Consider the following 23620-nt stretch of genomic DNA (forward strand, 5'->3'; position numbering starts at 1 on the left):
AATGAATAAAGTAGAGTTAGCAAGAGCCACCCAGGTTTTCATGGCACAAAGAACCTTTCTGAACACCTATTCAACTAAAGGATTAGCCTATTTTAAAAAGCCAAATGATTCACAAGGCTATAACAAACAGTGAAATGGGCCTGTGAAATTTGTTCATGCTAAAGTGATTTGTTGCTTCTGAAGAACCTCGACACACACACAAGGCACATAAACAAAGACTACAGCCTAAACCAAAAGTAGAAGTTTCTAGAAAGAGTCTTAGAATTATAATTTTAAATTGTCTTTAGTTTACATAACAGAAGAATTTCAAAAATACATTTAAATACTCCTAGCCAAGAGAGACAACAAATAAAACACATGGGTTTTATGTGAACATTAACTTCAAACTTATAAAGAAGAAAAAAGTAAAGATCTACGCTCTAACATGTTCTACAGACGTGGAAAAATATACATGAAGTTCAGATCTCTAATCACTATTCTTTCCTTTAGAATAAGAGATATATTTACTTTATCAGAAAACTATCCAATCCACATAAAAATATGTTCACTTTCCCCCACTTGTCTATCTTTCTGAGACATGCACATCCTCGCCCACACCCATACAACATGGAAAATACAAGGATAGAAATAAAATTTTAGTTTCCCCAAATTAAAGAATCAATGACTTAGCATAGAGAACCGGAGATATCAAAAAATAGCTCCCATTTAAAAAGTTGGAGTTGTTTTTAGTATTTGAAAATCAGTAGTATTATGAATATATAGGTTTTTTAATTTAAATTAAATATGTAGTTCAGAAATTAATAAACCCTTGCTTAGTTTTAATCATTTAATAAAAAGTTTTATCATTAAAAGAAATAGTCTGGCACATTCATAGACTACCTTTGTAGTCTTATAATTTTATAAATATTCTCTGTACATGGAGTAAATATTTTCCTATTTAAAAAATGGGTTGCAATTAGTGTTATCATCTTAACTTTAGTATTACACATGCATCAGACACTGGACTCATACGAGATTTTTTTAAAAAATCTTATCACAGAATCCAGTCCAGGAAAAGAGATGGCTAAGTAACAACATAAAGGGATTTTAAAACACTCTGAAAGAGGTTATAAAAACAGGACGTTATCCATGATTTTCCAGTTACTGGCATTTGAGCAACACAATATGAATATTTTAAAATGAACAGAATAATTTTAATTTGTAATGTTTCCATCCAAATGGTTCCATGTTACACCTTATGTAGAGAGAGCGAGTTCCTGGAACAGTGCCTTGCTGTTGCTACATGAAAATAGAAGGGGAAAAATCACTATGAATAGGAATGGAAATAACATCCATGGCAGAAAACAGCAGCCAGCTCTTAAAGCTGCATAGGTGGGGACTAATAGCCCCCTGGTGGGCTGAAACTTCAAATTAGATCACATAAAGAGGAAGCAGCTGTAACACTAAATCAGCAACAACAGGAATAATGGTCTTGATGTCTCCAAGATCAAGGTTGCTAAAATGCTCTATATAATAGCAACCTGGTTTAAAACACAATGAAATGAGAGAACACGTGCAAAATGAGAAACCCCTAGACTTGAGGAGAATTGTGCCTTGCTAATTCAATCCAAAAAATCTGTCAAAGGTGACTTCTTCTTAATCACTGTGGAAAAGTTCAGATCTTGTAAGGTTATATTTCACATATTAATTGTAATGAGAGCTGATCCCTCAAATAATTAGGATATTGAAAGGCATTCCATACTAAAGGTGAAGCTAAATGTGGAATCCCCATACCTGACATTCTTTCTCTGGGAAGTCTCGTGATTACTCATAGCACAAGAAGTGCCTGCCAGGTCAGCTTGCATATGAATTCACCAAGGAAACTGAAGGCTACAGACCACAATCACTAACGGATATTGGGACACATGCATGCTTCTATCCGCACACTTAATTGGTTATACTTATGGGCAGAAGTGCTTGCCTAGACAGCTTCAGTCCTTAAGGACTTCAGTTATGAGCTATATTCCTTTGCACATTCATTTCTTAATTCATTCATCAAACATTTATTAGACCCCTACCTACTATGTGCCCTGCAGCTCTTCCAGCTCATGACATATATGGATTCATCACTAAACTTCTTTGATCTAAGATTGGTTACTACCAGGAGCTGGCAAGGGGACAAGGATAAATATCCTGGGAACTTCGGTACATCCCTATCGATATCGGGTGGTGGGAGATGGGGGTGGGTATTGGAGAACACAGCCTTAGAAACCAAAATGAAGGGTGAACTGGGCTGGCTTGAAGTGGATATAATGTCAGCCCCAATGAGACAGGCCCAGTCTGCACTATAATGTGGACTTTGAATAATACATGTCAGAAAAACAAACACATGAAATGAAAAAGAGAAGCAAGCAGGAAGAACTGAGATAAGAGAAGTGAATGTCCAGTAAAAACTCTCATGGCTGTAAAAATAAATACATACAAAAAAAGAAAATGGTGGGTAGAAAAGTGAGAGACAGAAATTAACATTTTTTATGCATCCAAGGAGAAATTTTACTTTTTCCTAAAATTGTGCATCTGCCTGACTTTTGTTCATTTTCCTTAAATTGTTCAGTCTATCTGATTTTTCTAACCAATATTAGGTTTATCGGATCATCTATCATCCTTGTGTAGTGTTAATTTAGTAAAAAGAAAATACTAGGAAGAAATGAAATGGATCTTACAAGGGAAAACCCTATAAAAAGTTTAGTTATTAGAATTCATTATCATTTTACCCAAGTAATTACAGATCAGCTTATAGTTGAAACACATAGCTATTTGCCTCTTATTAGAGAGCAACCTCAACAGCTGGATTCTGATCTCTGATTCACAGTAGTTTGACTTGACAGAGGATGGGAAAAGCAGAAGACATAAAAGGTTAACAATAAAAGAAAGATAATATCCTCAATAAAATAGTTTCACAACAAAGAAAATCCTTTCCGAAAAATCAAACTTTGCCAAAACTCAATTTCAAAAGACTATGACTCACTATGACTTTTCCTGTGTATGAGCTTCACTGTAATAAACTAAAATATGAGTGAAGATTGATTTCATCTGGTCAGAGAAGTGAAATTTCGCTAGCAGTTCTTGCTTTATCATTGGGGAAAATTTCCACCATAATAAGTTGTTTCATTTATTCCATTATGAGTAGAGTCTCTAAAAATAGGGATTGCAAAAATACAAAGACTGTAAACTGATTAACGGGATCAACAGTTAAAGGAATTACATGGCAAGAAGATCTACATCAACTTAAACACACAAAAAAAATCACCTCGAAATCTGCTAAATCGCTCTTCCTCAGAAGACGTGTTCCCTCCCCTTCTCCTCCTGGCTTGTGCTCTCCATTACTATCATTGGCCCTTCCTCTCCTCCTCTCAAGTCCATTTCCTACTCTTTCTTCTTTCTTCACCATTGAAGCCTTCATTCGCCATTTTCTTCAACGGCCAAGAGGAAATGTGAATTAAAAACAATTTGTTATATTTACTTAATATGCATTAAATTCTCTGCTCTTAATTCCTGCTTCTCTATTTTAAGAGTCACAGTGCATATTGATTAGATTTTTATGGACTCTTTCTTCTTAAAAAAAAAAATCTTGGAAAATTCAGAAATAAATATGGCCCTCCGTATAAGCATTTGAAAGGTCATGGAAATTTCTCCAGTGGCAATGTTTCTAAGTAACAATATACATAGGCAGCCATCCATCTATTTAGCCTATTCATTTAATAGCGAATTAGACAATATAACTCCCTGGGTCCCTTCTAATCTTATTATTGGACACAAAGGTTTTGTGTTTTCCTTTTACATAAAAAAAAGACTTAAATGACAATTTTATTAAAGATAACATCATAACAGGACCAACAAAGGCTATCTTTTATATATCAATGATAAAAACCCAAATAATAGGCCACCATAGAAGACAACTATTAATTAGCTAATTCTTCAATTACATCATGTTTATACATCTTTTGCAAACTTTAAAGTTTATTAATGACTTGAAGGTTTTGTCCTCTAACTTTTTATTTTGAATAATGTTAAATTTACAGAAAAGCTTCAAGAGTAATACAAAGAGTACCTGTACCTCCTTCACTTAGACTCACGAATGTTTTGCCACCCCTGTAAGCACTCTCTCTCCACACCCACAAACACACATATATTTTTTCTGAACCATTTGAGAATTAATTGCAGATCTTATGACACTTTAAATCTAAATATGTCAGCAAATATCTCCTAAGATCAAGAACATTCTCCCTCATAATCACAATACAATTACTGCTCTTGGCAAATCTAACATTGGACAACAATTTCAGCTCAGCTAGACTGAATTTCTTGTAATTTCTTGAGCAAGTCACTGTAGCTGAGGCCTCTGTGCTTTAGCATACGCTTTTCCCTCTGTCTAAAATGCCTTCCACTCTTCTTTACATAATCAATAACTCCTCCAGGAAACTTTTTGATCACCCAGACTAATTTAGATGCTCCTTCCCTGTGTCCCCAAGCATCTTGTGCAAAATTCTGTATCACAATGCCTTATAATTATTGGTTTAACTGTTTGTTTCCCCTGATAGAATGCAAGCACCTCCAAGGCAGACGTGCAAAAATCTTACTAATATACATATGCCTAAGACCTATTATGTTGTGTAGCACATAGCACTCAAAAGATTTTGGTTCTATATACATACATAAACATATACATACATGTACATACATACACACACATAGAGAGTGTGCACAGGAGGGCCCTAGGTTCCTTATTAGGCAATAAGGAAATATCAAAATGAATTTTCTTTGGAAAATATGGAAATGCAGCTTGAATGTTGCAAAGTGCGTTGCATAGTCTCTTAACTTCTATACAAGATTAGCAATCTTGCTTCAAGTCCCTTATCCTATGGTGATAGCTGGATAGCACAGCAAGTGAAGACAAACCATCTTTTTACTTAGAAGTAAGATTTTCCACTCACAGGTAAGTTCAGATATATTGATTACCCATAAAACAATTAAACTTTAAAATTATCTTTTTTTATTGCTTTAATAACAAACGTTTACAAAGAGATAATATTTCCAGAGCAACCTGACATCTTGTGATTATAGTGATACACAGAAAAAAGTTGTTGGCATAAACTGATATTGTTGCTAAAAAAAAAACCTGTTTATTTCTTTTGAAAGGTCATAATCGGAGAGAATATTGTTTATTTCCATACTTCTACAAGAATCTGGAAATAACAGAAAGCTAAAAACAAACTAAACACCACAAAAGGATGACACATTTTCTGAAAACCAGGCATCTGATTCCCCAGTCTCCAAAATCTGCAATAAGCCTCAATGAGGCAGATTAAGTTTATCCTCTTAATACGACAATGTATTTTGTTCCATATATGGTCTTTTTTTTAATATCCCTAGAGAGAACACAGCAGTGTCTATGAATGAGCCCTCTGGTGTTTCAGCAGGATGTGGGGAGAGATGTTAATTTGTATTTAAAAAATCACAACAGGCTCAACTCCTAACAGTCCAAACATTACAGATACAAAAGGAAGTAGGAAGAGGAAAGGAGAAAATAGCTAGATGCCTGCAACATAGTACCATGCTCTCAGAAAAGATTAACATCAGTTGATCATGGTGATGGATAGACACCTATCTAGATTCCAAGACTAACTAAGAAAGCTATAGAATAGTTTAGAGGGTAAAGAAAACTAAAATGGCAAAAGATTTTGCATTATTTGGGCCACTGAACTCAACCACAGAATGAAGAACAAATAGAACTTACATTTTAAAAGGACAGAACATTTTTATGACTAGCATTTTTCTGGTCATAAAAGTCTTTCTCAGAAGTGAACTCCACCAGGTCTACAATCAAGTAGGACCTGAAATCCTATAGTTGTAATTAGGGAAGTCAGACTCTGAATATAAAACATAAATTATTATTTCAAGTATTTAAACAGCAAACATACTTTTCTACTCTCTATTATATTCTTATGTTTAGTTTGAAGTTGCATCAGGTATATAGTTTAGGTGTCCTACTACAAATAAAACATCACCCATTCATTCACTCCTTCTAGCAAGTATTTGTAGAGTAGTATTATGTGACAGACTCTGTTATAGATCTTAGAGACAAGGTCTCTGCCTCATGAAATTTATTCAAGTAAGAGAGACAATAAACTAAGAGATAAATAATATATTGCCAAGTAGTAAAGTGCTAATAATTTTGAAAGTAGGCTAAAAGGAATTAGTGATAAACTGGTTGGGAAGAGACATTGCTTTTTTGACAGGGAATAGCTTAAGACTCACAGTGACCCAAAACCTGAGTGAACCAAGGTAGTAAGCCACACAGATTAGCTGTCAGAAGGAAGAGCAGTTGAAGTAGAGGGAACACAAGTGCAAAGACCCAGCACGAGCATGTTTATAGTTCCCAAAGAAGTGCAAAGAGGTCCACGTGGTTGGGGTGAAGTGAGTGAGGGGTTTGTGGTGAAGAAGAATGGTAAAATGGAAGCCAGTGATGACAGAAGTTGCTGCAAGAGACTCAAGCTCACAAGGCAGAGATAAGGGAGCAAAAATTACATGCTGATAACCTACTCCCTGTCATATGCAATGAATATGAATATGTATATTATACGTGCTAGTGAAAGCTCTCAATAACTCTGGTTTTAAGATACTCATGCTCATGAATATTCAAAGCAGTTTCAGAACTCTCAAATCACTAGATTTGGTGTATCAAGGGGCAGGAAAAGGAAAAACAATTACAGATAATGTCACTGTCCAGTTTTTCTAAAAGAAATTAGCTTCTTTCACTCTTTTTTTGGAGGGGGAATTTGTTGTAATTGACCAAAATGTGTGAAACAAGACTCATGACTAAGTATAAACAAATAAAAGGAACTCAAGACCAGTAATACATTTATGCTCTTTAGTTGGTAGCACCTAGAGGGAGAGGAAGTGGTGTCAATCTTCTCTCTCTTCTTTTTCTTCTTCCTTTTCTCCATCGAACAGAGCCTAAGTACCAGTATTGGGCCCCAGCTTCTTACGTAGCACCATTCAAGTTGACATCCAACAAACCAAGATTTGCCACAAACTCAGAGTCTTAAAAGAGGCTGAACCACTGCTATAACTTCAGAAGGAAGGACAAAACAAATAAGAATAAGTAAAATAGAATTATCTCTTCTGAGGCAAGAAAAGGAAAGGAAAAATTCATTTTTCCTTCACTAAAGGAAAAATAGGCTCACTCTCAAGAATCTACTGGGTACACACCAAGTAACTACAATGACAAGTAGAATAATTCGGATAAGTTTTACTCTTTTTAACTAAGATAACTGGCAACTGACCAAAAAGTGGGTTAGTTAAAATAGTCTTGTTAGTATAATTGTGCCCTTTCCAGCTCTGATGTCACAGAGATATGAAGATAATTATGTTTACTGGTAAATAAAAAGCAAAAAAGGGGAAAGGGATGAGCACTGTTCCTACATAATGAAAAGGTAAGGTGCAACTCTAGGACAAAAAAATACTTAAAAGTTTAGAAGTTTTATAGAGAAGCTGGTAGTTGTGCCTTGAGGAAAGGAAGAATAATCTGAATAGGAGGTCTGATACATATCCAGATATCAAGGTTCTAATAATCAGCTACCTCTTCAGTTAAACATTTCTAAGAACAAAGCACTACCAACACTTGGAGGTGGTATTAATAAAAGGTGATTTTAATATCTATTAAAATAGAATAACATACATACCAATAAACAACTCTATAACTTGACCGAGCTATGCTAATCAAAATTATGTCTACCAACATGTCTGTTTCTGTAGAGGAATATATAGTCTCCAGTACAAACTGTTCACTCTGACCATATTAATGGCAACACAAAATTTTAATTTAAAGAAAATATTGTAAGGACTTCTACTTCTATACCTGAAGCTACAGGAAGTGCCTTAATGCTATAAACAACTAGAAAATTTGACAAAACATGAAACAACAATCGTCAGACGAAGAATAAGAGGCAGTGCAGGACTGTGATTCTTGAGAGAAGCAAATGAGGTGAGCACCATGACTGCCCATCTTACTGCCTGGAGGCATTTTCTAGGCCGCAGTGCAGAAAAGGGGAAACTGACAGTGCCCAATGATCCTGCTGAGTTGAGGAGACACAGATTAAGAGTTCAGAGAGCTACAATTTATAGTGTTAAATCTTATAGAGGAGTGAGTTGCACAGAAATGGAGCTGCAAAGATTAGCAGAGGGCTCCCCTCAAGTGTTTGGCTGAGTGCTGATCTGGGCATGCATGAGAGAAAACTAAATCCCAAGGCTGGGGAAAGAACCACAGGAAAGCAGTAAGCCAAACAATTCCTAGAAATTCCACAGGACGAAGAATGGTTTGTGGTCCTACAAGCCAAAAGAAAGACCTTAGAATATGTGGGTCACTGCATAGAATCCTTAAAAGAATATCTGCTTTAGTGGTGGAGAAAAATTAGTGTTAAACCAGAAGCTGCTCTGGACCTATACTAATGGACCTTAAAAGAAAGCCTCAAAGGATCAAACTAATTTCAAATAACTTAACTCTATGATAGAACAAAGTCCAAAACTCTTTAAAGGAACACAACAAAACTGAATGTTCAACAACAGGAAATTCAAAATGTCTGGCATCCAAACAAAAGTTACTAGGCATGAAGACAAGAAAGAAAATATTGACTATGGTTATGATCAGGAGAAAAATCAATCAATAGAAACAGAGTCATAAATGACAGAGATGATGAAATTGGCAGACAAGGACATTAAAACGGCTATTGTAAATGTGGTCCATGTGTTCAGAAAACATGAACATGATGAGAAAAGAAGAGTTAGAAAAAGGCCCTATTGGAACTTCTAGAGATGAAGTTGAAGACCTAGTAACAGAAACTATCCAAAATGAAACAAAGAGAGAAACAATGAGAATAAGAATGAACAGAGTAGAACAATACCAAGCTGACTAACATGCATAAGTAAATTCCCTGAAATAATGATTGAGCTTTTTTTCCAAATTAGATGAAAACTATAAACCACAAACTCAAGAAACTCAACTCTCAGCAGAATAAACTTAATAAAAACCACATGAAGTCACATTATAAACAAATTGCTTTTTTAAAAAAAAGTAATAAAAAGAAAATCTTGAAAGCAGCTGGGGGGACAGTGGGGAAAACATTGTACACAGGCACAAAGATAAGAACGACAACTTCTTGTCAGAAACTATGCAAGCTAGAATATAATGAAAAGATATCTTCAAAATACTGAAAAACTATCCCAGAATTTTGCATTCAATGAAAATAGGAAAATAGCTATAGCTATCCAATATGAGGGCAAAATGAAGAATTCAGATAATCAAAACTGAGAGAACTCATTAGCAGCAGACCACTACTCCAAAGAATAAAAAGAAAGATCTTCAAGCAGAAGAGAAATGATTCCAGATGGAAAGAAAAGCATCAGATGATGGAAAAGAATAGCACCAGAAATGATAAATGTGTAGGGATATGTAAAAGATTTTTTCTCATTTTTTTATCTCTTTAAAATATCATTGACTATTTTAAGCAAAAATAATATATTGTAGGGTCTATACTTTATGCAAAAAAAATATACGACAATAGCACAAGGCACAGGAAGAAGGAGGAAACGGAAGTATACAATTATAAGGTTCTTACACCATAACTGAAAAAGTGTAATGTTATTTGAAGGCTGATTGTGATAAGTTAAATGTGTATATTTAAACCCTAGAGCAACCAATCAAATGGAGGCATAGCTAACACGCCAATAACGGAAATTAAATGGAATCATAATACTCAATCCAGAAGGCAGAAAAAGAGGAAAGAAGGAACAAACAAATGATGGGAATCATAATAAATTATCAACTCCAGAGGAGACAGGAGTGGAATGGAATCATGGAGGGATACACACAGGATGCTTCAACATTATCTTTAATTCTTTAACAAAAAAAAAGTCCAAAGTGAATATGATAAAATATAAGGATCTGATACAGCTGGTAATTGGTATTTTTTAACTGTATTAGTTTCTGTAGTTTTTTATCTTTTTGAAACATTTTATAACAAAATTTTAATGACAAGCAATAATCCCTGTGATTAAATGAATATTGACAAAGTCCATCTTTTTTCTAATTTACAAAACACTTAGAAAAAAGCTACATCAACCAATGAAGTCAGTGTAGTTTAAAATAAGTGGTCCTATAAGCATAATTAAGTGCAATGACCTTTATTAAATTCTGCTATGTGAGGCTAAGCTAGATAGCTAATATCCAGTATTTAAACACAGAATGTTAACTCTCCTCTAGCCTAAGGGGAAAACAGAATACCATTTTAAAATAACTACCTCATGGGAGAAAAAATGATAATTTCTTACCATCAATAATTCAACTTTTCAAAGAAGATAAAATATAGTTGGTTGGTGACACTGAGGAAAACAATAAACCAATGGCTCTTTTGAACTCACCTTTTCTCTTGCCCCAATTATCCCAACTTAAGGCTCTTCAAATTGTACACAGATATGATGTAAGACTTTAATAATTTTACACTTGAGAGTGACTTAAGCTATTTTTCTCCCTCTTCATGGCCTATCAGGAAGCCATTCACCCTGGTTCACTAAAAACAGATCCCATTAGATAGTTCTTTTTTAGTTTTGGTACTATGCCTAAAACAATCCATATTAGGGCAACTAATCAATGTAGTTGAATAGAAAACACAAAGATAATTTTTTTTTTCTTCAGGAAGATTTACCCTGAGCTAACATCCGTGCCATTCTTCCTCCATTTTGTATGTGGATCGCCACTACAGCATGGCTGACGAGTGGTATAGGACCACTGAAGCACAGTGTGCCGAACTTAACCACTACACCACGGGGCTGGCCCCAACACAGAGATAATTTTAAAAATTAGAATTATCTACTTAGAAAATGACAAAAGACTATATTCACTTCATTTTACAAACATAGACTCTGAAGATCAGAAAGGTTAGCAACTTGCCCACAGTTATACAATAACCAGTAGCAGAGCAGGGCTAAGAACCAAGCCCTTGACCTCCAAGGAAGAAAACTCCAACATAATTCTTTTTATGCCAATTCAGTGACATACAGAGAAGATCTAAAAAATTTGGCTATAATTATGGCCACATGAGAAGTACCAACTCTCAAAAGAAAGAAAGCTTTAGCACCATTAAAAATAAGAAATGACTGAAGAAAACCAAAACAATGCTTAAATAATATATGAGATACATTGAGTATAAGCCTACACTATCCAGTATGACAGCCACCAGCCACATGTGGCCATTGCACAATTAAAATGTGATTAGTCCGAATTGAGTTGTGCTCTAAGTGCAGATTTTAAAGACTTAATATGAAAAAAAAAAAGTAAAATATTTCATTAAGAATTTTTTATATTGCTTATAAGTTGAAATGATTATATTTTGGATATATTGGGTTAATTAAAATATCATAACATCAATATAATCTATTTCTTTTTATTTTTCTTAAAGGTACTAGAATATGGCTACTTGAAATCTTTAAATTACATACATGGCTCATCTATTTTTACTGGACAGCACTGTTATGTAGATTATAAAACCGTCTACAATGAAGAATTGAAAGAATTAATATGAACTTCAATTTATTAATAAATTGTTCTTTCCCCTAAATAAACTGAAAATTCTTCACAGTTAAATATGATTAATAAATATAAGATGCTATACCTTATATATTTTATATTTCCTTTACATATATTTGTTTTTATTTACTTGATTGTGTTGCTATATTTTATTAAAATTTGCAAAATATTGAAGTTAATAAATTTAGAATGTCATTGACAAACTCCCGATCCTACTACCACCATTTTGCATATTATGATTAAGTCATCTTTGACATGTACATTTCATATAATTCACACTATTTAAAAAAATGGCAAGACTATTATTCTATTTTAACCTATACCCAAAAGTTCTTTGAATCATTAATTCTCACCACTATGCTCAGTAATGTCATTTTTACTGCAAACAGCATTCCCAACTTTGATACATTCAAAGATCTACAAACTGCTTCTAAGTGTAAACCATTATTTATCTCATAACTTAAAAATGCAGAAACAAACATAGAAAATGAGTAAGAGATGCATCTCACCTACAGTTAACCAACACCTGAGTTGAATAGAAATCCTTTAAAAAGCTCCTAATTTCCAAGTCTGATTTATACAACTTTTCTTCTTTGGGAAAAAAATGAAGTATCATCACCAAGGCCCTCACACTAACTTAATAAAAACTAACATTCGCCCCAGTCCCTCTCCAGGAAGCTACCACAAGGAAACGCTCTACCTTTCCCTCCGTTCCTGCAGCCAATACATTACTGTAGTACTTTCTAACTATGGAGAAATAATTTGAAAAGAACACAGAGTACTTGTGGTAATCGCACTGGCCCAAACCCAGCCAATTGCAGCAAAATCATTTTGTTATTTTTTATAAGTGTGTCGGTTAAGTTTTTAAAAAGCTTTAATTTACCTTTATTAAGTCTGCCAATTCTCTGCCAGGAAACACCACTTCAACACTTCAAATTTGAGTTCACTTAAATATTCCACAAAACCCTTGTGAAAAAGAATTTTATTCCGTATCCTGAACTTTCCTAGTTCTTTCGTGTTATTTCATGTTACTTCAGCTGACAAGGGATTAAGCTGAGGTCCTAGAGAGGGTCTCGTTCATTCATTGTTTATTTTAAAGATCTCCAACAGCATCCGTGGAGAGAAATTGGCCAGTGAATAGCGCAGGTGAGAGGAGCAGGCAGATGGAAAAATGGAGAGAAGTATCTCTTTCTAACATACTACAATTTACCTCTATGCTTATTGTGTATTGTCTCCCCACCCCACCCCCAACTAGAATGAAAGCTACAGTAAGACTGAGATTTTCATGTTTTGTTCACTGATGTAGCTCCTGCAATAGAACAGTGCCTGAGACATAGTAGGCATCTAATGAGTATTTGTTGAGTGAATTATTTAATTAACAAAAAGATAGGGAGAAAGGAAAACATGAAGGAATGAAGGAGGAGGAGAAGATGCAGGGTTGAGAACATGTGGAACTGAACTAAGAGACTAAAACTGCAGTTCTCAGGCTTGTTTAAGTGGCAGGGACACAAGTCACAGTATTTCAAATAGAACACAAAATATAAACGCTTATTTCCACTATAATAGAAATTGCACAATCAGAAAATGCTTAGAATACACTGAATATATGCACTTAACAGAAAAAAACTCATGAAACAGACTATAAAGATAATCATAATAAATTGTTTGACCTTCTGTTAATACTTGTTTCCTATTTATGCACTAATTTGTCATCTTTTATACATCCAGCCAAATAGCGGGTAGTCATCAAAATAGTAAGAAAAATTTTCTAATACTGAAAATGGAAATGATTCTATACATTATCTTAATATTTCCCTTTTGAAATGAGAAAAATTTTTATTTTAATAGGAAAAAAGCAGTTTCACTAGAGAATCATTTGAGGATCATCAGTTTATAGAGAACTGAACTTTGTTCAGCTCCAGTAGAACTCTCTACACTTGAAATATAAAAGATCAAGCCAGAGGATGATACCCAAGAAGCAATGAGCACAACTAGTGACCAGATCTTGGTTTCTAAACACCATTCTCCAATAAAAACAGCAGGGGTTGCTTGGAGCAATGATTGATTCTAGGACTGGGCCAGGGAAAGTACAAGATGAGCCTGAAACGTTTTCTGGTACCAGTAAGAAAGAAAGTGCTCAAAAAATTATGATAGCATATCAAAAGAACACAGAAGCCAACTTGAAGAAGCTCCCAATGGCCAATCTGGGACAATTTGAGCAATAATATAAATAATGATAGTCACGGAATTTGAAGTAAAGAATAAAATTAATGTCCATGTCCATACTTACATAAATAAATATTGGAAAAAAATAGGGGAGAAAGCACAGCTTTTCCTTCTAACTCCAATTACTAAATGTAAAAGGAAAGATAGAAAAATCACCATGCAACAAAGACCATAGTCATAACTGGAGGTAAGAATCCTCAGTGGATATTAAAGTTAGTGGGCAAAAGCAAGAGGAGAAACAGGATATTTGCATAGTCTTGAAGTATACCTCCATAAGATATTTATTGGGAAAAACAGTAACTTCACAGTGGAGAAGCTTGGCAGATACCACCTTAAATGATAAAAATTAACCCCACCTGTAACGAGATATTTCAACATCACGTACCTGGATGACCTGAATAGTGCCCAATATCATTTCAGTGGTATTCTTGTTAAAATTACATAATCTAAATTTAATCATGTGGAAACATCAGACAAACCCAAATTGAGAGAGGTTCTACAAAATAACTGGTCAGTCCACTTCAAAACTACCAAAGTTACAAAGAAAGACAAAGGTACTATCCCAGATTGGAGGTGAAAGACTGAGAAGACAGGATAAGTAAATGTAATATGGGATCCTGGACCAGAAAAAGGATTTTAGCAGGACAATGGGTGAAATTTGAATAGGGTCTGTAGATTACATAATAGTATTATGTCAATGTTAATTTTCTGGTATTGATCATTGTACTATGGTCATGTAAGATATTAATATTTGAGGAAGTTGGATGAAGGGTAAATGTGAATTCTTTGTGCTATTTTTGCAACATTTTTGTAAGTCTAGACTTATTTCAATAAAAGTTAAAAAGGAAGACGATCAAGACAGGGTATTGGTTACCAGGATAAGAGACTGCGTATGTGAAACCTTTGCTCACAACTTCACTGCAGAGGCTTCAGGTGAACTTAAGCAGGGCAGACCCAACCCAGTCTTTGTCTAATGTAAATCCAGAACCTATTTCTCTCATTACTGAGTAAAGCTTTCTGATTTAAAGTAGTTAATATCAGGATGCTCCTAAAAATGATCACTTTATTACAAAAACCCATCAAACGAACACATTCATCTTCAAATAAAAAGCTTCACACACTACATAAAAAAGAGAAATTTTATAAACTGTCTTTGCAATTAGAAACTAAGAGATTGCCCTCGGAAACATGTCATAGGACTGCCATTACCATCACCAAGTAGTATTTTTTAAGTAGTCACCATTGAGCCCTATGTGAAGTTTCCCCAGGCACATATAAACTAAACTGATGACATAGCTATGAAGGAGAATTCAAGAAAATAAATGTACAGAAAAATTTTATGTTAAATATTTACAAAATAGGCAATTATAACCATAAGGAGTAGGCCAGGGAGACATGAAAATGACAATGCCAGCAGGCAATGGGAAAGAATATTCTATGTTTTTGAGGTATTAATCTTAGATACAATGAGATAAAATATATTACATCTATATTTATTATTCTATATATGCACTAAAACAAAGAAGAAGCTATGGGATGAAGTACAGTGGTGTAAAGGGATGAAGATAACACTTATATCTGCAAAAGAGCGAATCAATTGCTGACAGCTGCCAATGCTCTTCCATGGAAGAGGGCAGGGAAAAGGTCTGGTGTGCAGCTAGAAGAGTCCAATTCTGCACACCACACGGGGCAGCTTTAAGAGCTGGAGGAAAAACAATGGGAAGAATGAGGAGGGAAAGTATCTGGCTCCCTAACAAATATATTACAATTTAGCCTTAGAAAATCATGCCTTTCACAATAGTTACCACTTAGAAAAGACCAAAGTTAAAAAATATTCACCATAAATTACAAGGCTATTAAAAGTCATGAGTAATAAAAAATGATGTTACTTAATTTAATAAAAAGTATGTATAAAGTGAATTAAATACAGGGTCTTAAAAATGCAATGGCTTACAATATTTCTTAAAGTTTACAAAACAGTCTACTCAAGCAGAAAATGAGAAAAGAAAGTTCACAAATGAAGATAATCTGTGTAAAATGATCTTTGATTCCCTCCTGGTCAACACGTTACTCACAGTAATTCCACAAATATTCCTAACTGAGAGCCATGTGCCAGGCACCATGCTTGGAGAACAAATATGAATAAGACACAGGTCCTACATCCCAGAAGCACACTTTGGGCAAGTTATTTAATTGACCTGAGGATAAATAACTGCGAAATTCAATAACACAATTAAATTCAAAACACAGAAAAATAGCAGCAGAGGCAACTAGTACTAAGGAAAACTATGCTTTCAGTGAGTGCTTACATCAAAAATTCTATTCCACCAAGAGATGAAATGCCCTCTAGGCTTGATTCTAGAAATGGCCCAGTCATACCTGCTATGACCCGCCAAGTACCTATAAGCATGCCTTGAACCACACCGCTCTCTCATACTGAGCCTTTCCCACCCATAAAGCTATTTATTTATTTTACCTGTATCACACAAAATAGCCTATTTTTAATCCACTTACTGAATCTTGGTCTTCTCAAACTACTGTGATCAGTACCCAGCATACAAATAATGCTTTGAACATTACCCACATTCAGTAAATAACAAACTAGCTTTACTATTAAAAAAAAAATTAAAAAACCAACCATGAACCTAGATTGTAGAAACCTCTATTGACCATAGAATTGCTGTCAGTGACACTAAAAGCTATTTTACTATAAAATGCCCTCAAATTACAAAATATGCAAATTACCTTTAGGCAAGGAATATACCAAATAGTCTAAGATTCAGAGTGCTTAAAAATATTCACCCAACTGGGATGATTTCAGATTAAAGAAAATAAGGACTGTGTAATTATATACACTTACCTTGACAAATAGAAAGCAATCTGTGATTAGAACATAGCAATTAGTTACAAAATGCTTCACATGGATTTAATTACCCATCAGTCTACATGTAGCTTAATTACTTTTATCTCATTGCATCAGTAAAAGATTTCTGCCTGAGGCAACTGCCAGTCATATATTTATAAGGCTTCTAGACTTTACAGTGAATACATTATAACATTCAGGCAAATGTGCTAAAGTTACAGTGGCAGAGGCATTCTTAATCTTGAGTCTAGTTTTAGTTCATAAATATCTCACCACTTTCTTAGTATCAACTATCATCTAGCTTTCACAGTGACAGTGTCACCTATTTGGCTAAATAACATTGTTGACATAAACATCACCTCTCTGTATTCTAATCCTGTACAACCTAGAAAGAAAGACCTGAGGCAAAGGGTACTATATTCTCATAGGTAAGGTAAACACTTAAATTCAGAAAGGAGATCACCCCTCTTTCAGGACAGATGAAGAATGTCCTTTCACTAAGAGCTACTCTGCTGATTTTAAGTTTGGAAAGATGGTGGCTTCATGGGATGGATGTTTGTGATTCAGGGTGTGAAGCATTGTCTTCCATTTTCTTCTCCTTAGGAAAACATGTATGCAGTTTTGAAATTCAGCCAACCGAGATTCCTGGCTCCTTTGCTGATTAACTCAATGTCTTTGGGTGAGTCATTTAACTGACCTAAGGATAAATAACGCTAAATTCAATAACACAATTACATTCAGTAACACCAAAAAATATCTAGTAGAGGGTCTGCCTCATAGCAAGTGTATAATAAAAGTTAATACTGTTTGCTGGGTTCCCGTGGTCTGTGAGGATTAGACAAATTCATCAGAAAAAGGTGTCTCTTTGGAACTAAGTAGAAAATACCCTCCCCTCCATTTTTCTTTAAGGGAACATTTTTGGCATTGGTTGGGAATTTAGATTCTGTAAGAAATGAGAGTTTTCAAGACTCTGGAATTTGGTGTTAGTGGAATGTGGCCTCATCCTACTCAGAGCCACTGAAGAAAGTCCCTTAGAAGGAAGGTCTTTGGGTCAGGGTGGCATTGCGTCAACTTAATTTACAGAGATCTACGAAGGCTTTCTTTAGGGCTCCCAAGTCATCTGGTATCCTCCTGTAATTTCTTTTTTACCCAAACCACAGTTTCTTCTGCTTCTGCTTAAATATAAACAAAGTCGACAAGAAAATGGGTCTCAAGTGCTATTGTGTTTAAGAATCACCTATATCGCATGTTAAAAATTCAAGTGGGAGGCAGGGTGGGCAGGATTCTAATGATGTAGGCCCAGGATGATGTCTAAGACCATGTACCCTGGCAATCCTGATAACCACTCTTAAAGAAAGGCTAGGTCTTAGGGCTCACGAGGGTATACAACAAGTTAAATATATTTAGTTATCAAAATCTTAAAAAGCAGAAAAGAATTTCATGCCTTTAAGACTTTTAAAATTCCCTCCTTAAATTGAGTTAACACTCACACTACGATTTCGTGCTTCCCAATTATTGATCCTCAAAAGGAGTATAGGCTCCAGATTCTTAAAAGGAGCTTGCAAATGGTTTGTGTGTCACCATGATGTATAGACTTCCCACTACAGTTGAAAGAAACATCGAGTTGGGAGAGAGAAGCATGTGATACAAAGATAAGATTTCATGGTTATTTGTGGACACTAAAGCACAGAGAAAGAACTCAAAGTTTGAGATGTATATTAAATACATAGAGATAATCTATACTGCACAATCAATCCTCTAAAGGTTTTATGAATTTTTACTCCTTTATTTGTAAACTTCAAAGCAAGCAGTACACAGTAGTTGCTCAAAATGTATTTGGAGGTTGCTCAAAAATAGCTGGAAGTTCTTTCGGGTAAGGTTATGTTCTTTGAGGTAAGATTACGTGTTCTTTCACATAAGGTTATGTGTTTTATTCATTTAGGTGCTCCCAGTTCTTCACATAATGACTATAGCACATAATAAGTACTCAACTAATATTTGCTAAAGGAAGGAGAGGGATAGGGCAGAAAGGAGGGAAATGCTTCACATATTTAACCTTCTAGGCAAGGGCAAATTGTTTGCAAAAAATTTTTCCACTATTTCTCTTGGTAGGAAATACTTCTTTAGAAAGTGTAAAGATAATTCAGATGCTACAGAGACAAACATCATCACCTATTTTTTAAAAGAACCTAATTGCACTTTAATCCTTTTGTCTTGTTTGTCCAAGTAGTTCTTACCCATCAGTAGAACAGCTTTGTTTGGAGAGAGCCAGCTGGCAGACTAGGTTCTCATACCCTGGGGTGGCCTCTTACTAGCCAGCGACAATGAGCACATTAAAATCTACTACGAGCTGTTTGTAAAACACGCATAGTAACATTGGATTGCTACAATTCAATGAGCAAATTTTCTAGTAAAGAACTTAGCACAGGACCTGATACCTGGTACAAGGCCAATCATTACATGTAGTTACTCCTCTAAACTGAAGAAGTTTCAAAGATGAATTGTAACTAGAAAAACATTACACATCTATCAAAAAAATCTACATCCCTAGGTATCAGTATAGCACAGTGGCTCATGTTAGAGTAAGCTTTAGAGTCAGCTTGGGTTAGAATTCTGGCTCTACCACTGACTAGCTAGGTAACCTTGGGTAAGTTAACTACCTGTCTCTGAGCTTAGGGTTTCTCAGCTGTGAGATGAAGATAAGCATACCCACGCCTCCTAGAGCTGATGTAAAGATTAAATGAGATAATCCATACAAAGCAACTCCCACTCTGTCTGGCACATAGTTAAACAAATGCTAGTTATTATTATGTGAGATAACAAAGTAACAATGAAGGGATATGGGTCCATTCCAGGTCTCAACACGAGCCATTTGCCTTTGGAGACTGGAAATGACAGTATGTTTACTAAGGCCTTCGAGTTACTCTGGAATTTCCATTTGAAGAAAAAAAGACTACTTCTTTGATAGTAAAGTTACAATAAAAAGGATAATGTGGCAGAGACTGTTCAGACCTACATGCAGAAATTGCCCCATTTGCAAATGGGAACTACCCAAGCACAGAAATAGAGCTTGATGTGGGGCTTTAAAAACAATAAAGTTAATTAAAAGGAAAAAAATACTTTTTATAGAGTTCAAAAACAAGTTAATTTTTCTCAAATTCACGTTTATAGTGTTAACAGTCAAGGAGTTAACAAAGCAACGAAATGAACGCTTAGAACCACTTCAACTGCCTTCTCTTAAATAGCTTTCAATTAATTTGGTTTAAGGCTGCTTTTTTTAACTCATTAAGTGTTTTTAAAATTAGATTTGTTGTTTTAATGCAGCTTTTCTTGGTACTTTTTTGTCAAGAAAAAAGTCCAGAAATCACTCACACTTTTGATCAGGAAAAGCTAAATTAAGCTGATAAAGAAATTTTTTTGTAAACCAACTTTACAAAGACAAGTTAAAATTGAAGACAAAAAGAAAATATAGTTTTCAGAGTATTTAAGCAAGTACTAAATTCATCAACCAGGAGCTGAAATCGTTTAAAAAAAGCAATGGGCCAAATCTCCGAGCCTTTCTTCCTTGTACTCTTTGAGGTTCAAGGACAAGATGTTGATGTGAGTCAGTCCTCCGATGCTGTGCAGTAAGGGGTCATCAGCAGCCCATCTGCCAGTGGGGAAAACAGTCCTGCCATTGGACCGGGGAAGGTCTTTAAGGCTTGTGTCAGCCAGTAAAAATTAAAAATAAAAATAATAAATCAGCCCATATCCTGCCTGTTACAAAAACAACCAAAAAACCTATTTTGATGAAAATGATTGTAAAAGAAAAGGCCAAATATAAAGCAAAAATCACTGCTACTAACATCAACATACAGAAAGATTATTAAAAGATTAAACGGGAATAAGGCTAAAAAGGAAACATTGAATCTGCTCTCATTCCTTCCTCATGAATAACTGCCCTTGTTAGAGCATCCCCAACTCACCGCCTCCTTGACTATATCTTACTTTCCCTACTCCTGCTGTTGCAGGGACCATCTCTGCTCCTCTGGGTCCTCCCTTCTATTTTCTCCTACATTGTGCTGCCCTGGAGACAGCTATCCTTGCCCCAGAGGCTAGCCTTTATTACCAGGAAGAACAGGATTGTTCCCATATGTGCCCCCTCCCCAGAGAAGACTCAGAGTATCCCCAAAGAAAACTCAGCTGTGTGTTGTCCTAGGAAAGTCATCCCACTAAGCTTGGACCTTTAAGTGAGGATCCTTTCAATGTCCACTGGTAACCATCCATTTTATCTGGAGCTGCCAGGATTTATTCTAACAAATGCAAGAAGCAGCAGCTACATTTCCACTGAATAGGGTTAAAATTAGGCAGGGGAGGAGGCATTATTTTCACTTATAAGATGTAATGAATATTGGCTGGCTTCCATAGATAATATCTTCAAACTAAGATGAAACTCAAAACAATATCCTTGAGATTTTACAAATCCAAGACTCTAGTTCACATGTATTTTGCATTGAATAGATTTTTGTATGGGAAAGGTTCATAATTTTTTCAGTTCCAGGTTCTGAACATTGAACTTCTAAAAGAATATTGGAAACCTTAAGGACATTCCCCAGCAGGGGAAAGGATTTTAATTGTAGCTTTTCCAACACTGTCTCTCTTTAAATAAGTCGCTTGATTTTGCTGGATCACACTTTCTTCAACTGGAAAATAAGGAGATTAGTTAGACCAGGCTATTTGGCTAAATTCTTCTGGGTTAGAGATCCCCTTTGACAGTGATGGAAGTTGTGGATCCCTTTCCAAGAATGAGCCACATACAACATTTTGCTTGATATTTCAGGAGAGTCACAGATTCTTGGAAGCATATCTGTGGAAAAATTCTTGGACTATATATTAAAATGTGATGCTGTAGTCAGCACACATAGCAAACCATTTTGAGAAGTAAAGATACACAAATTTTACTACTAGAAAATCAGTTTCTTCACATCCCCACTAAATAACTGTTGGACAATTACCTGAAAAATCTAAGTTTAAAGGGACTCTGAAATTCCCAGCCTGCCCATGGCACCTACACATACCCATACATGCTGTCTAATTGTAAAGTAATCACTCTATCAGCCAAGATGGCCACTACTGATTGGCAAGCGACTTAAGTACAAGAAGAATCATAATTTACCTCAGCTGAGACTTTCAAGCTCTCACCAAACATTAATGAAACAGTTGGTTAAAGCTAAAATAAGTTTTTCAGAGACAATCATTTCTCTTTTATATCAAATGCAGGCTATTCACTTAGAAAAAGAGAATAAGACTGGTTAAGGAAGAAGCATCTCAACTATCAGCAGTCAAATGGCACAGTTAATAATCTAAGATTTTAACAAAAATTCAGATTTAATTTTTATATTCAGCAAGGATCCTATTAAAGAGGGTAGATTTTATGATTATTATTAAAGAAAGTAATGTAATTAAAGACATATAGGTTTTCTAAGTTTAAACTAGAAGACATCACTTTCAAGGGAAAAAAAATAACCATTATTTCTTGATTCAGGTTTATTGGTTACTCAGGCAAATAGAAAACAGTAAAGCAAAAGAACATATCCCTCCTTTAGGAAACCTAGGATGTGATTCCCTAAGTATCTTTCCAGTTCCAGAATTCTAGAGTCTAAGACATATCTTCCTGTCCAACATTTGATTGGTTAAAAATTTGATTTTCCACTTATCTTTGCTACTGTGGTTAAAAATCAATGAAAAAGTAATATTAATGCAAAATAGGTGTACTCCTATTGAATTATTAATAGGCAATACAACTGTAAATGTTTTTGTTCCCCATTCTTCACTGCCCTTGCAAACAATTTCAAAATGGGGGGTGTTGAAGCATGAAGATTGTTTGCAGCCATTGCTTTTTGAAATCACAGCACTGGGAATTGGTGGCATTCTTGCCTCCTTGGGTTATTATCAGACATTGCGAACTTTCTTTGATAGCAGACTATAAATCCACAAGGGGGTCCCTTGCTTTCAATCAAGGGAATGCTTAAAACGACCCCATCTGCCATTTTAATGTATGCCTCTCAAAGACCGCCATAAATATTTAATATAAGAAAGGCACTGTTTAAACACAATGAATAGCTTATGAAATTAAAGTTGGCTGACGGATTACACCATGTATAGAATACACTGTAAATAATAACAAAGAAAATATGAGCAGCATTACTAACCTTCTCTTGCTTCTCTTGACATTTCTTAAGGAATATTCAAAAGATGGTTAGATATGAAGGTCAGCTTAATTGACATCAAAGGGTGACTAACTCTATGGAGCCATTCTATTCTTGATTCTCTATATAAAATGTTGGTACATTACCCCACTGAAAGTATACTACATAGGTTTTTCATTTCTCAGGAAGACTTACTTTGCCTGCTAGCTATCTTCACAAAAGTCACAAAACTAAGAGAGAGACCTTCTATCTGGACCCTGGTTTAGTCTCTTGTATTCAAACATATCAGACTTTTCTATGGAAGACATTCAATACATATTAATCAAATAAGTACATATAGTTATTATCAAAAGCAACTGTATACCGCATTCAAAATTTCTAAGTAAAGATGTTCCTTTTTCTCTCTGGACTACTACAACAACCAATCTATACATTTTCCACTCACATTAATATCCATTTATTCTTACTCTGTTAACAGAAATGGAGAACAGCTGGTGCCTCTTGTCCTTATAATTCCTAATCTCTTGATTCTTCTGTTCAAATCAAACAATTTCAATTTCTTTAAATTTTTCTCAGAGGTCTCTTTTTTCTAACTCATTTTCACTGAATTTCTCTAGAGAATAATATAATTATTATTTCTCAATAATTATATAGTTTACCCCAAAGTAATGTTAACTCTCATAAGAATAACATATCCTTGACATAATCTAAGTGTGCTGC

General features: G+C 34.9%; 1 protein-coding gene across 14 annotated transcripts in view; it reads right to left on the reverse strand.

Annotated features, from left to right (window-relative positions):
• The window catches only part of CDKAL1 (CDK5 regulatory subunit associated protein 1 like 1), a 612104-nt gene that overhangs the window by 257488 nt on the left and 330996 nt on the right, over nucleotides 1-23620 (reverse strand). The window lies entirely within an intron of this gene.

Source organism: Equus asinus, chromosome 8, assembly GCF_041296235.1.
Source record: "Equus asinus isolate D_3611 breed Donkey chromosome 8, EquAss-T2T_v2, whole genome shotgun sequence".
Lineage (NCBI taxonomy): Eukaryota > Metazoa > Chordata > Mammalia > Perissodactyla > Equidae > Equus > Equus asinus.